The following is a 12395-nucleotide window of genomic DNA, read 5'->3' as shown; positions in this document are numbered from 1 at the left end:
TGATGTAACGGACCACCCCCAAATTGCTGTGCGAGTGGCATCAAAGACAAGAACACGAGTTTACGCGACTGCGATGGATTACTTGGTCCGATCGCACTCGCCGGATTGGAGATCATGACTTGGATCGCACTTCGAAATAGAGTAACGAAAGGGCTAGCAGATGATATCGTTTTTCTCAACTGTTTTATTTATACTTATTTCCTGTGTTCTTGTGCATTATTTCCCCCCGAAACTGATACCCGAATCAGTACTGATCAATGCAGTAACTTGCTTACATCAGAAACCAGAGAAAAACCGTTTTGCACGGGAAACTTACCCACATATCACAGGTAAGAAACAGCACTACGAACTTTCGAGTCAGGTACTCGTACGAAAATCAGAATGGCACCAACTTTCGGTCAGGAACTCAGGTACCACTTCGATAGGTCAGGGACCCTATCGGCTAGTCATTCCCCGATCCGAGTCACGGCGTACTCCGGCCTTACCTTTGATCTAGTGGTTACGATCTAGCCCAGAATCAGAAACTGAAAGGCAACTACGAAGTGCTCTCCTTCAGATTCTCGTTCCTCCTCTAAAGCAAAAGGGAGATCGATGGCACGCAGCAAGTATTTGCCGAAGGTAACGTGGAGATTACGAGCCGCACAGAGCCCCTTTTTCGTCTCGTCGGAGTGACAATTTCGGTGCGTGTCTGACCGAACTTTCCGCAGTGACGCGACGGCGATATCGATATGGACGTCCGGCACGATGCACGCGCGCGCGTTGCGGCGTGGCGCCGTGCGGGCACGCACGTCCGGTTCACAGTGGCGACGAGCCGTGGTGCATGCGCCGTCCCTCGCGGCCGCCATCGCGCGATCGGCCGGCCGGCCGCTCCAGCCAAACGAACCACGGCCAGGGAATCCGTGGACCGTCACGCAACTCGTAAAGAAACACCTGCTACTCCCAACGGAAGCCTGGCCTGGGACGGTGGGTGGCGGTGGTGGGATTCGAATCCGGCAGGGATTTGTATTATCTGATTTTACCGAAATAATATCAGAGAATAAACAGTATCATGACATTAGCGTTTCTGTACGGTTAGATCTGGAACGGACATATCAAATTGTCTGCTACAGTTACTCCATAAATAGTAGAATCACCATAATATTTTATTGCAGTAAATAATGACAAGATATTATTCACTCAGACTCATATTATTGTACATTTCGGTTATTTTAATTTATAACGTTAGAGAATACGAATCCATCTGGCAGGGATGCGCTCCAGTGGAGTGTAGGGCTGCCGCCGATCACTAGCCTTAGGGCATATGCAGTGATATTAATACAATTATATATATATATATAATAAATAGATAAAGTTATAGGTAATTTAAATAACATTTAATTGTTAAATGACATATAGAAAATTAAATCCATAAATAACATACAATAGAGAAAATACTATCTATAAGAATAATTATCTAATATTTTAGATCATCTGTTGATTAATAGATGATATTTTCTCTATTTTATTTCTCTTTCTTTCACATAATAAAATGACTTATTTTCTACACAACTAACATCACCTCATTTACACAAGCTTCAATGTATCGCCTGTTCAATAATAGATACAAGTCTTCTCTGTAAGACTAGGCACGTCAGCAACGTAGCAGCCAACCCAAACAATAGCAGTCTTTTGCTTGTCTTCGGTAATTTTTTATTTCTTCTACCCGCCCCGCATTTCATCCATCAACAGTCTCATCGTACTCTTTCCTCGTCCACAGATCGGAGAAGCTCCCACCGTCGCCGTTGTGCTGGTCGCCGCAGTTGCCGGCGGTGGCAGGAGTTCCTACGCCTTTCCGGCATGGTGAAATACGACTTGCTTCGTCAAGACTTAACTGGCCATGAAAGCAGTACCATCTCACAGGAAAACCCACCGCCGAGCACAGCCGGTCTCCATCAACGCCGAGCGCGCCACCACCGAGCGCAGACGAGCTCGCCGGCCCGATCTCAACTAACAGGTGTTACAGTCGCCGGAAATCGTCGCCGCGGAACGCCGACTCGCCGCCTTGACCTCGACGAGGTCTCACCGCCGCCTGGAATAGCCACCTTACCGCGGAAATGAAGCGCGGCAGGGCCTTGGCTTGTCGCCGCGGCTTGGACGCGCCGCTGGGGCTCGCCGGGTCCGGTGTCCTCGTATCCTCGAGCTTGCGGTCGCCCATCGTACAGAGAGTTGGGGAAGGGCGAGGAGAGGCGAGACGAACATTGTGAGCCCAACACATCGGGTGGGAGCATCGAAGCGCGCGTAACGTTGATCGACGGGACACGCGACAAGTTCTGTTCTCTTCCTCCTCCACGTCACTGAGCCACTCCTGAATTTTTTTCTTTTAAGACTATCTCCAACAGCTATCTTAAATTTTCATTCTTAAAATACTATTACAGCATCCCCTATCCCTAACACTGTAGCAGTACCGCATCACTGAATACAGACTCGGTTGGAGACGAATTTCTAGTGCTACAGTACCCCGCAAAGTACTGTAGCACTAGAATCCTCAAATTTGCAGATCCTGTTGGAGAAGGCCTAAGTGATGTCTAACAGAGGAGAAAGGAGGGGAAAATAATATTAAGAAATAAGTTTTTAATATATATATATATATGACTTGTTAGTTTTTTAGTATTCTAAAGTAATTTATTATTTCATAATTATTTAGATCGCTCAAAAAGCTATTTTATACTATTATAAATAAGTTCATTCTCTCTACTTTAAATTACTTGACACATTATGTTTCTCATGTGAATATCTAATTAATATCTAAAAATTTACATTGGGAGTGACTCGAGAACGCTGACGTGTTCGGCATAATGACAGGTATTGTACTTCCTCTTCACCTCGGCCCGGGACCCGATCGAAACCAGCCACATGAATCAAAGCTCAACGCACCACACAACCTTGGAGTGAAACAAAATCTAGCCAGGATCTTGTCCGATTTACCCCATGACGTGCAGTCGTGCGTCTGCATCACGTCTGACTCACTGTTACTAATAAGGGCAATTCTTTATATGCCATCGTTAATATTCACAAGTTCCTAATATGTCATCTGTGTCTATGACGTGTGAATCCATCCCAGCCATTGACAAATGGGGCCTAAAGACATATCAGGGATTTAGGTTGAACGCTTTTGAGGAATTATTCCTTACTAATACTAAGTGAGAGTAGAGATAGATTAAGGAATTGCACGATACGTTTCCATTGATAGAATCTGGTATATATACACGATGTACAGAAGATATATATGGCAATACACGATACAGAAGATAGCTATCCTAACTAACCTCTAGAAGTTAGCTATACAAAAGATACACTAAGATATGGCGTCCATGACTGTCGCAATATATGGATTCTAACAGCCCTCCCCCTCCCCCCCCCCCCCCGCAATGTCAACCAGGAGAGGAATAGCCGTTGAGACTGGAGCGGAAGCTGGTGAAGATCGTTGTTGGTAATCCCTTGATGAAAATGTCTGCATACTGGAGGGAGGTCGGAACATGCAGGACCTGGATGGCACCAAGAGTGACTTTCTCACGAACGAAATAAAGATCAATTTCGATATGCTTGGCACGTTGGTGTTCAACCGGGTTGGTGGAGAGGTAGACCATGGAGATGATATCGCAATACACCATCGTTGCCTGCTTGAGAGGATGACCAAGATTGACAAGGAGTTGATGAAGCCAACATGCTTCGGCCAAAGCATTAGCGACGCCACGGTACTCCGCTTTCGCACTGGAACGCGAGACAATGTGTTGTCTTTTGGATGACCATGATAGAAGGTTGTTGCCAAGAAAGACACAATACCTTAGCATGGATTTACTTGTATCAGGGCAGACGGCCCAATTAGCGTCAGAGTAGACAATAATATCATGACAAGCTGAATGAGTAAGTTGGAGACCATGTTGTAATGTGCCCTTGAGATACCTCATAATACACTCGATTAAGATGAGGTGATGCTCATGCAGATCATGCATGTATAAGCACACATGTTGTACAACATGTGAAATATCCGGACGAGAGAAGGTCAAGTACTGAAGAGCTCCAGCCAGACAGCGGTACAGAGTGGGATTGACAACAATAGCACCGACAACCGCAAGCAATTTGGAGTGAGCTTCAATAGGAGTGGCACATGGGTTGTAGTTGGATATACTGGCACGTTCCAAAATCTTAGCTACATACTTTTCTTGAGAAAGAAAAATTCCATGTGCAGTGTGGCGGGTAGAAATATCAAGCAAGTAATGCAAAGGGCCAATATCTATCATGGAGAACTCACAGCGTAGAGCATCAATGAAGCGCTGAAGGAAGGAGTTGTCGAAGGTTGTGAAGATAATATCATCAACATATTGTAGAATATGTGCAGTGGAGCCACCATGATGATAATTGAACAAGGAGTAATGACATTTGGAGCTGGTGAAGCTGAGAGACGTCAAGAATGACTGAAAGCGAGTAAACCAGGCACGTGGAGCTTGCTTCAAACGGTACAATGACTTGTTGAGGTGGCAAACGTGATATGGCTTGTCTGCATCAATGAATCCAGGTGGTTGTTGGCAATATACAATATCGGAGGGAGTGCCATTGAGGAAAGCATTCTTGACGTCTAGTTGATGAATGGGCTAGTCGAAGCTCAAAGCAAGAGAGAGAACAGTCCAGATGGTGGTAGGCTTGACCACCAGACTGAATGTCTGGTCATAATCCAAGCCAGGCTGTTGAGAGAAACCACGAAGGACCCAACGTGCCTTGCAACGAGAGAGAGAACCATCAAAGTTGAACTTGTGATAAAAGATCCACTTGTTGGTAACAATATTGACTTGAGTCAACCGAAGAACAAGTTCCCAAGTGTTGTTAGATGTCAAGGCATGAAACTTGTCGAGCATGGAAGCTTCCCAATGAGGATCATTAAGAGCTCCATGGTAGGTCTTCGGTACTGGAGAGGTGGTCAAGCCAATGACAGCTTGAAGATCAAAGATGGTCTTCGGAACATGAAAATCGTCCTTGTTGCGCGTGCGCGTGGGATGCATGTTGTATGTCACAGGAGGCGCGGGAGGCATAGCTGGAGCTGCGGGAGCTTGTGTAGTAGAGGCCGCAGTACTTGGGACTCCTGAACTAGGAGGCGCGTTGCTGTGGACTCTCGAACCAGGCGGTGGAGCACCCGAGCCTGATGCAGTAATGATCGGACCCAACACCATGTAGCCCATGCCATAGGCCAATGGAGAGGCCTAGACTCCAGGTGTTACGGTCGTAGAAGGAGCAAGGACCGGCTCGTCTGAGCCAGGAGCTAGAGGGAGCGGTGCAGCCGGCATGTAAGCACCGCTGGAGACGAACAGTCCTAACGGTGCTATGCGTGGCGCGGAAATGGAACATGCAAGGAAAACTGAAGGAGGCATGCCATCGTTATTCATAAAGGAGTAAACGAAATGCTACGTAGCGGAGCGTGTCACGAAGGGGAAAGAGTCTTCATCAAACACAACGTGACGAGAGGTGATCACGCGATTTGTATGAAGGTCGAGGCAGCGATAGCCTTTATGGTGGGTATGATTGAAAGGACAATGACATCGTCTAGAGGGGGTGAATAGGTATTTTTACAAAAAATCATCCACGTTTTCTGTTGGTCTAAACTTGCAACAAAAAATAAACTAACAGATTTTTCACAAATAAAAATCTTAAATATGTTAGGCTCAACTAGTGTATAATCACCCTAAATAAGTATGGATGTTACAATCTTAGGGTGACAAAGATTACTCAAATCTAACAAAAGATATGCAAGAAAATATTAATTGAATTTTTTTGAAAAAACTGTTCACTGGAGACTCCAGATTGACCCGGATACCCATGTTTCAGAGCTGATTGTATAATATCCAGAGTTTTTGGGTTAAATCCGGAACCTCTGGGTTCAACAGAGAACGAACTCGAAATTGAAATTAAATAACGTCTAATGGGTTCTAGCTCAAACCAAGTGAAGTCGTGTTGTCGGAGGGTGAACTCCTATCGCAGGGATCATGAAGGACCCCTTTTTGAGATTTGGCCGGGAGGATGATTCTGAATATATTTGCGGGAGAAATAAATGGATGTAAATGCGATGGCAAGTGGGGTGGAATGATCTAATGCAGAACGCAGTAAATGCACAGGAGGGATTTTTAGACAGGTTCGGGCCGCACTGAGCGTAATACCCTACTCCTGTGTGGATACTATAAATACCCTGAGAATGTCTCTCAGGAATGTTACTGGTTACAAGAATGTCTGTCTATCCTATAGCTTCGGGCTCCTTGTTCTTCAGCTTCTATGCTTGTACGAAGATGTCCTTCGGTCTCTGAGCAAGTGTCTCTGAGAGGTGTCTGAGAGTTCGAGCGTTGTCCTCGGTTCTTCTGTTCTGGGTCGTCTTTGTTCGTGGCCGCTGGCTTCCTTAAATACTCGCCGGCGGTAGCGTGCCCCGAAAGGGAGGGCACGAGTTCCAAGACGCCATAAATGGAAAGGTAGTCAGCGTGGCCTTTGCGCGAAGTGATGGGGGGTTAAAAACACGCCCCCGCCCGGTCTTCGGTTGTCATGATGGCGCTGGCAACGGGCGCCGTGGAGAGGGCCCACCGGGCAGCCGCAGAGCGGCCCGGCGTGCCCGTTCGGTCTTGTACGCCTGCCACAGCAGGGCGGCAGGCGGGGCGCCTCGGGCCTTGCGATGTTATCCCGAGGCGCGCCGGATGACGCGGGATGGGACCTGTGCATTAAATGTCCCCACGCGCTTCTGCCAGAATAAGGCATGGACTGACACCGAGCGTGGCGGGAGCAGTTGGAGGTGACAGGCCATGCACGCTCTTAAATGCGGCATCGGGCCTTTCACAGGCTGACACCTCACCGCTGGACCCCTGTGGGGGCCACCGACGAAGGACTTCTTGGGCCGTCAGGGAACCGAGTGCTCGGGGGGTCACTGTTCACCTCCCCGAGCACTCTCTCCCGGAAACGCCCTCTCTTGGTCCTCGGGGAACCGAGTGCTCGGGGGGCACTGTGCACGGCCCCACGCACTCTCTCCCGGAGTCGACTGTTTGGGTCCTCGGGGAACCGAGTGTTTGGGGGCCACTGTTCGCAGCCCCGAGCACTCTCTCCTGAAACTACATTCCTTGGGTCCTCGGTGTACTCGGGTGCTCAGGGGCCACTGTTCGCAGCCCTGAGCACACCCTTCCCGATACTCGGCTCTTCTGGTCGTCGGGGGACTTTGGTGCTCGGGGGCCACTGTCGGTGACCCCGAGCAGTCTCTTCCCGGTCACTTGGTCTTCGCAGATCATCGGGAAACCCGGGTACTCGGGGACCACTGTTTATGACCCCGAGCGCCCTCTCCCGGGACTTAGTCTTTACGTACCTCGCGGAGGTGAACCCCGCGGGAAGGCACCACGAGGCAGAATGCTGGCCCGGCCTCGGGATTCGGGGACCCCTGGTTCCTGATTCACCGACACGTGTGTTTCAAGTGATGATTTCAAGTAGATCCACGGAGAACCTATAATCAATTGCACACGAACAAATAGATCGAGCAAACTGCACAAATATTAAACAAGAACACAAGAACATAAAAACAAGAGATGACACACACGATTTGTTTCCCGAAGTTCGAACACCTCCTCTAGAGGTTACTACGTCTCCGTTGAGGAGCTCGGTCACACTTGAGCTGGGTCTTTCTCAACCATTTTTCTCGCCAAGCTCGATCATACTTGAGCTTGTGTTTACACTCTTGATTTCTTCCCTTCTAGGGGCGAAATCAAAGCTTTTACAAACTTTCTGCGGCACACCATAACCTTGGGTGCTCGCCGGTGACGTCTAGCCATCTAGGAGCTCTAAGCTCCAAGAGTAACAAACGCTTCACGGACTTCTCGTCGATGAACTCAAGTGTTCAAAAATAGATTTTAGCTCATTTGCACTCAATCTTTCAATATCTCAACTCAACTCAATTTTCTTCTCAAATCACGCACTAGATTGGAGTGGGGAGGAGTTCTTTTGGCTCTAGAATATTTTTCTTTCGTGCCCAACTAGCAGTAACAAAGAATGTGGGTGAGAGGATATTTATACCCAACCCTAACAAACTAGCCATTACACAGTTTTTGTATTGACCTGGGGTATCCGGGTCAACCCGGAGTCTTCGAGTTGGCACTAGAACACGTAAACGAGAGCCATGACCGGAGTACAACTCGGAGGATCCGGAACCCAGAGTCTCCTAGTCAACCCGGAGTATCCGAGCAAAACATTTAGACCCTAACATACCACTTGGCTCGGAACCTCACTTGGAGTATCCGAGTTTAGCACAGTTGGCCCTCTGAAAAATAGCGATAACTTTTGATCTAAAGTCCGATTTCAATGATTTTGGACTGTATGAAAGCTTATTTAGAGGGCTACACATCCTAACTGAATTCATGACCTCAAACATATTGGATCAAACTAGGAACACTCTAAAACCAAATTCAGACACTTTCATACTTTTCTCACTGGGCTCCTTAAGCTAACTCGCACTTTGGGTTGGTTAGAAACTCTTAAGCATCGAGATATGACAAATAGCTCATGTTGTATCCCTCTTAATAGTGCGGCATACATATACTCAATTTCAAAGATAAAACACGTTTGAATCACATTGAGCATTTGAATACCTTCAAGTACCGCTTCTTTCCTTCAAACTTAGAGGGTTGCCAACTTTTATATCATCATCACTTCATCTCTTCTTGATTCTTCATGTGATTTATGTGAATCGCTGGTAGCTTCACATGACCTTGCACGATATAGGTGTAAAGTCTTTACTCGCTCTTCACCACCGTCTTAGTCCTTCGGTGCCAAGCCATTTACTTAGCTTTCACTACCGGATGGTCCATCGCAGTCAAGTCTTACTTTCCCTTTACCGTCTTGCCATAGAAAACCACTTTGTATTTGATATCTTCAATAAATTCACTTTATCATATATGGAGTTCAATCTTGTTCTTCACTCTTGGGATATAGAATATCTCAACTCAACTCATACCTTCTTATGGACCATAACCCTAACTCATTCTTAAGTACAAAGTACATGGGTTAGTCCATAAAATTCAATTGACAACTTTTATACCTTAAATTATTTGATCTACACAAGTAACTTATTAACCTTCATGCATATTATCAATCTTATTGAGCTTCTCCTTCTCCTCATGAGCATCACATAGCAGCACTAAGAGCTCATTCACCTTAATACACTTCCAATTTTCCTATTTACCTAGAGCTCATGTATATCTTTCCTCCATGCATCACCTATGGAATAACCTATTAACAATTCTCAATAATGTTGTTAGTCCACATGTATTGTTATTAATTATCAAAACCACACATAAGGGCTAGATGCACTTTCAAAGATAACCAAGGAGAATGCAGTCGGTAGAATGAGATGTAAGTTTGTGGGGTGCGGTGGATGTCATGTTGGGGAAACAACGACATCCAAAAACGTGCAAGTGAGAGTAAGAGGGAGCATGATCCAAGAAAGCCTCAAAGGGAGTTATGAGGTTGATGGTTTTGCGAGGAATACGATTGAGAATATATGTGGCGGTGAGAAGTGCTTTTACCCAATATAGTGGAGATAGTTCGGCTTGAAAAAGCAGGGTGCGAATTATGTTGTTTGTGGTGCAAATGATGTGCTCCGCTTTGCCGTTTTGTTCAAAGGTTTAAGGACGGGAAAAATGGAGGTGAGTGTCATGCGCAAGGAAGAAGGAGCGAGTGGCGGCATTGTCGAATTGTTTGTCATTATCACATTAGAGAAAATGAATAGATGATTTATGGTGGGTGGAGATGTAGGCATGGAAGTTATTGAGAGTGGCAAAGGTGTCAGGCTTGAATTTCAAAGGAAAAGTTCACGAGTAATGTGTGAATTCATCTAGACAAATGAGGTGATATCCACAAATCACAGCGAGCAATCTCAAAAGCTTTATTTGTACAAGACAAAGAAGACTGAAACGGGAGACGAACATGTTTTCCGAGTTGGCATGCATGACATGGAGCATTACCGAGGTTAGTACATGGAATATTGTGGGAACTGGTTAGGCTTTTGAGAGTATGATGTCCAGTGTGACCAAGGCACCGGTGCCCAAGAATGCCACCATTGGATGGAGTGACTAGGGCACGAGGAGTCGATGTGACAATCAACATGATTGGGTAGAGGTCGTCGGAGCTATTGCAGCGAAGCATCACGGTCTTTTTGCGAAGATCCTTAATAGAAAGACCAAAATAATCAAATTCAACAAAACATTGATTGTCATGAGTGAATTTACAAACATAAATCAAATTCGCAATTAAACTAGGAGAAACAAGAACATTACGATGAGATTAAGGACGTGTGTAAGAGGAAAAGGAGGTGTCACCGGAACCAGTGATGGGATGAGCAGAACTATCACCAACAACGACGTGAGCTGTGAAAGATGGAGAGTGAAAAGATGTCAAGTTACCATTGTCTGTTGCGAGATGGTTGGACGCCCCGGAGTCCATGTACCATGTGAACTGCGAGGAGCCCTGGAAAGCCATGGCATTGAGAGCCTGGATCAAGGACAAGCGTGTCGGGGGAGAGGCCTACCCGTTGCCGTTGAGTGTGTCTGCCAAGATCTTGAGGCGTTGAGAGTAAGCAAGCGTGGGCATGTTGCCTTGCACTGTGTTGCAAAAATCAACCTCAAGGGCGATGGTATGCGGTGGCTTGTTGTCGCGAAATAGCCCCTCGACCACATACTAGATGGCATGCACGGTGATGCCCGAGGTGAGCACCATGGTGAGGATTTCCTGTGAAATGGAGGCATAGATGAGGGAGAGGACGACATAATCAATCGACGTCTAGGCGGTGGCGGGGGGATTCGGTGCCAACGTGTCATCAACATGGTGCATCGCGCCTGTCGGTGACACAGGAACCAGGGGTCCCCGAGTCCCGAGGCCAGATCGGCAGTTTGCCACGTGGCGCCTTCCCGCGGGGATCATCTCCGCGAGGTACGAGAAGACTAAGTCCCGAGAGAGGGTGCTCGGGGCCATGAACAGTGGTCCCCAAGTACCCGAGTTCCCCGATGACCCGAGAAAACCAAGCGCTAGGAAGAGAGTGCTCGGGGCCGTGAACAGTGACCCCCGAGCACTCAAGTCCCCCGACGATAAAAAAAATCGAGTATCGGGAAGGGTGTGCTCGGGGCTGCGAACAATGGCCCCCGAGCACCCGAGTACCCCGAGGACCCAAGGAAGTTAGTTCCGGGAGAGAGTGCTCGGGGCCGTGAACACCGGCCCCCGAGCACTCGGTTCTCCGAGGACCCGAACAGCCAATTTCGGGAGAGAGTTCTCGGGGCCGTGAACAGTGGCCCCCGAGCACTCGGTTCCCCAAGGACAAAAAAAGGGCATATCCGGGAGAGAGTGATCAGGACTGTGAACAGCGACCCCCGAGCACTCGGTTCCCTGACGGCCTAAAAAGTCCTTCGCCAGTGGCCCCCACAGAGGTCCAGCGGTGAGGTGTCAACCAGTGAAAGGCCCGATGCCGCATTTAAGAGGGCGCGTGGCCTGTCACTTCCAACTGCGTGGGAACATTTAATGCACGGGTCCCATCACGGGACATCCGGCGCGCCTCGGGATAGCATCGCGAAGTCCAAGGCACCCCGCCTACCGCCATGCTGTGTCAGGTGTACAAGACCGAGCGGGCACGCCGGGCCGTTCAGTGGTTGTCCGGTGGGCCCTCTCCGCGGCGCCCGTTGCAGAACGGCATCATGACGAACAAGACCAGACGGGGGCGTGTTTTCAACTCTCCCTGTCAATTCGCGTAACAGCCCATTTTGGTTGCTTTCTATTTATGGCGCCTTGGAGCTCGTACCCTCCCTTTCTGGGCACGCTACCGCCCGGCGCGTATTTAAGGCGGGGCGGGCTCCCCAAAGAAAGGGGATTTTCTCAGGCAAGGAGGAAGTCGAGGAAGAAGACAGAGGTCCAGTACAAGCACAGAAGCTGAGATCACCGAAGAACAAGGAGCCCGAAGCTCCAGGCTAGACAAATATTCTTGTAACCATCGACATCTCTGAGAGACATTCTCAGAGCATTTATAGCACACAGGAGTAGGGTATTACGCTCAGTGCAGCCCGAACCTGTCTAAAAATCTCCAGTGCATTTACTGCATTCTGCATCCGATCATTCCATTCCACCTGCATCGCATTCACGCCCATTTATTTTACTCGCAAAACAGATTCAGAATCATCCCCCGGCCAAATCTCAAAGGGAGTCCCTCCGGATCCTTGTTTGAGGAGTTCACCCTCCGACAGCGCCAAACTTGCCCACAATGGTGTAAAAAAGTTCACGTCATCAGGAGTAATTGGGAGGGTAGAGTGCAAGAGTGAACGTGATGTGTGAGCGCACATTGATCGTGGCTAACGCAGTGGTAGGAG

Source organism: Phragmites australis, chromosome 11, assembly GCF_958298935.1.
Source record: "Phragmites australis chromosome 11, lpPhrAust1.1, whole genome shotgun sequence".
In the NCBI taxonomy this organism is placed as follows: Eukaryota; Viridiplantae; Streptophyta; class Magnoliopsida; order Poales; family Poaceae; genus Phragmites; species Phragmites australis.
Note: the sequence above shows the minus strand (reverse complement) of the source record.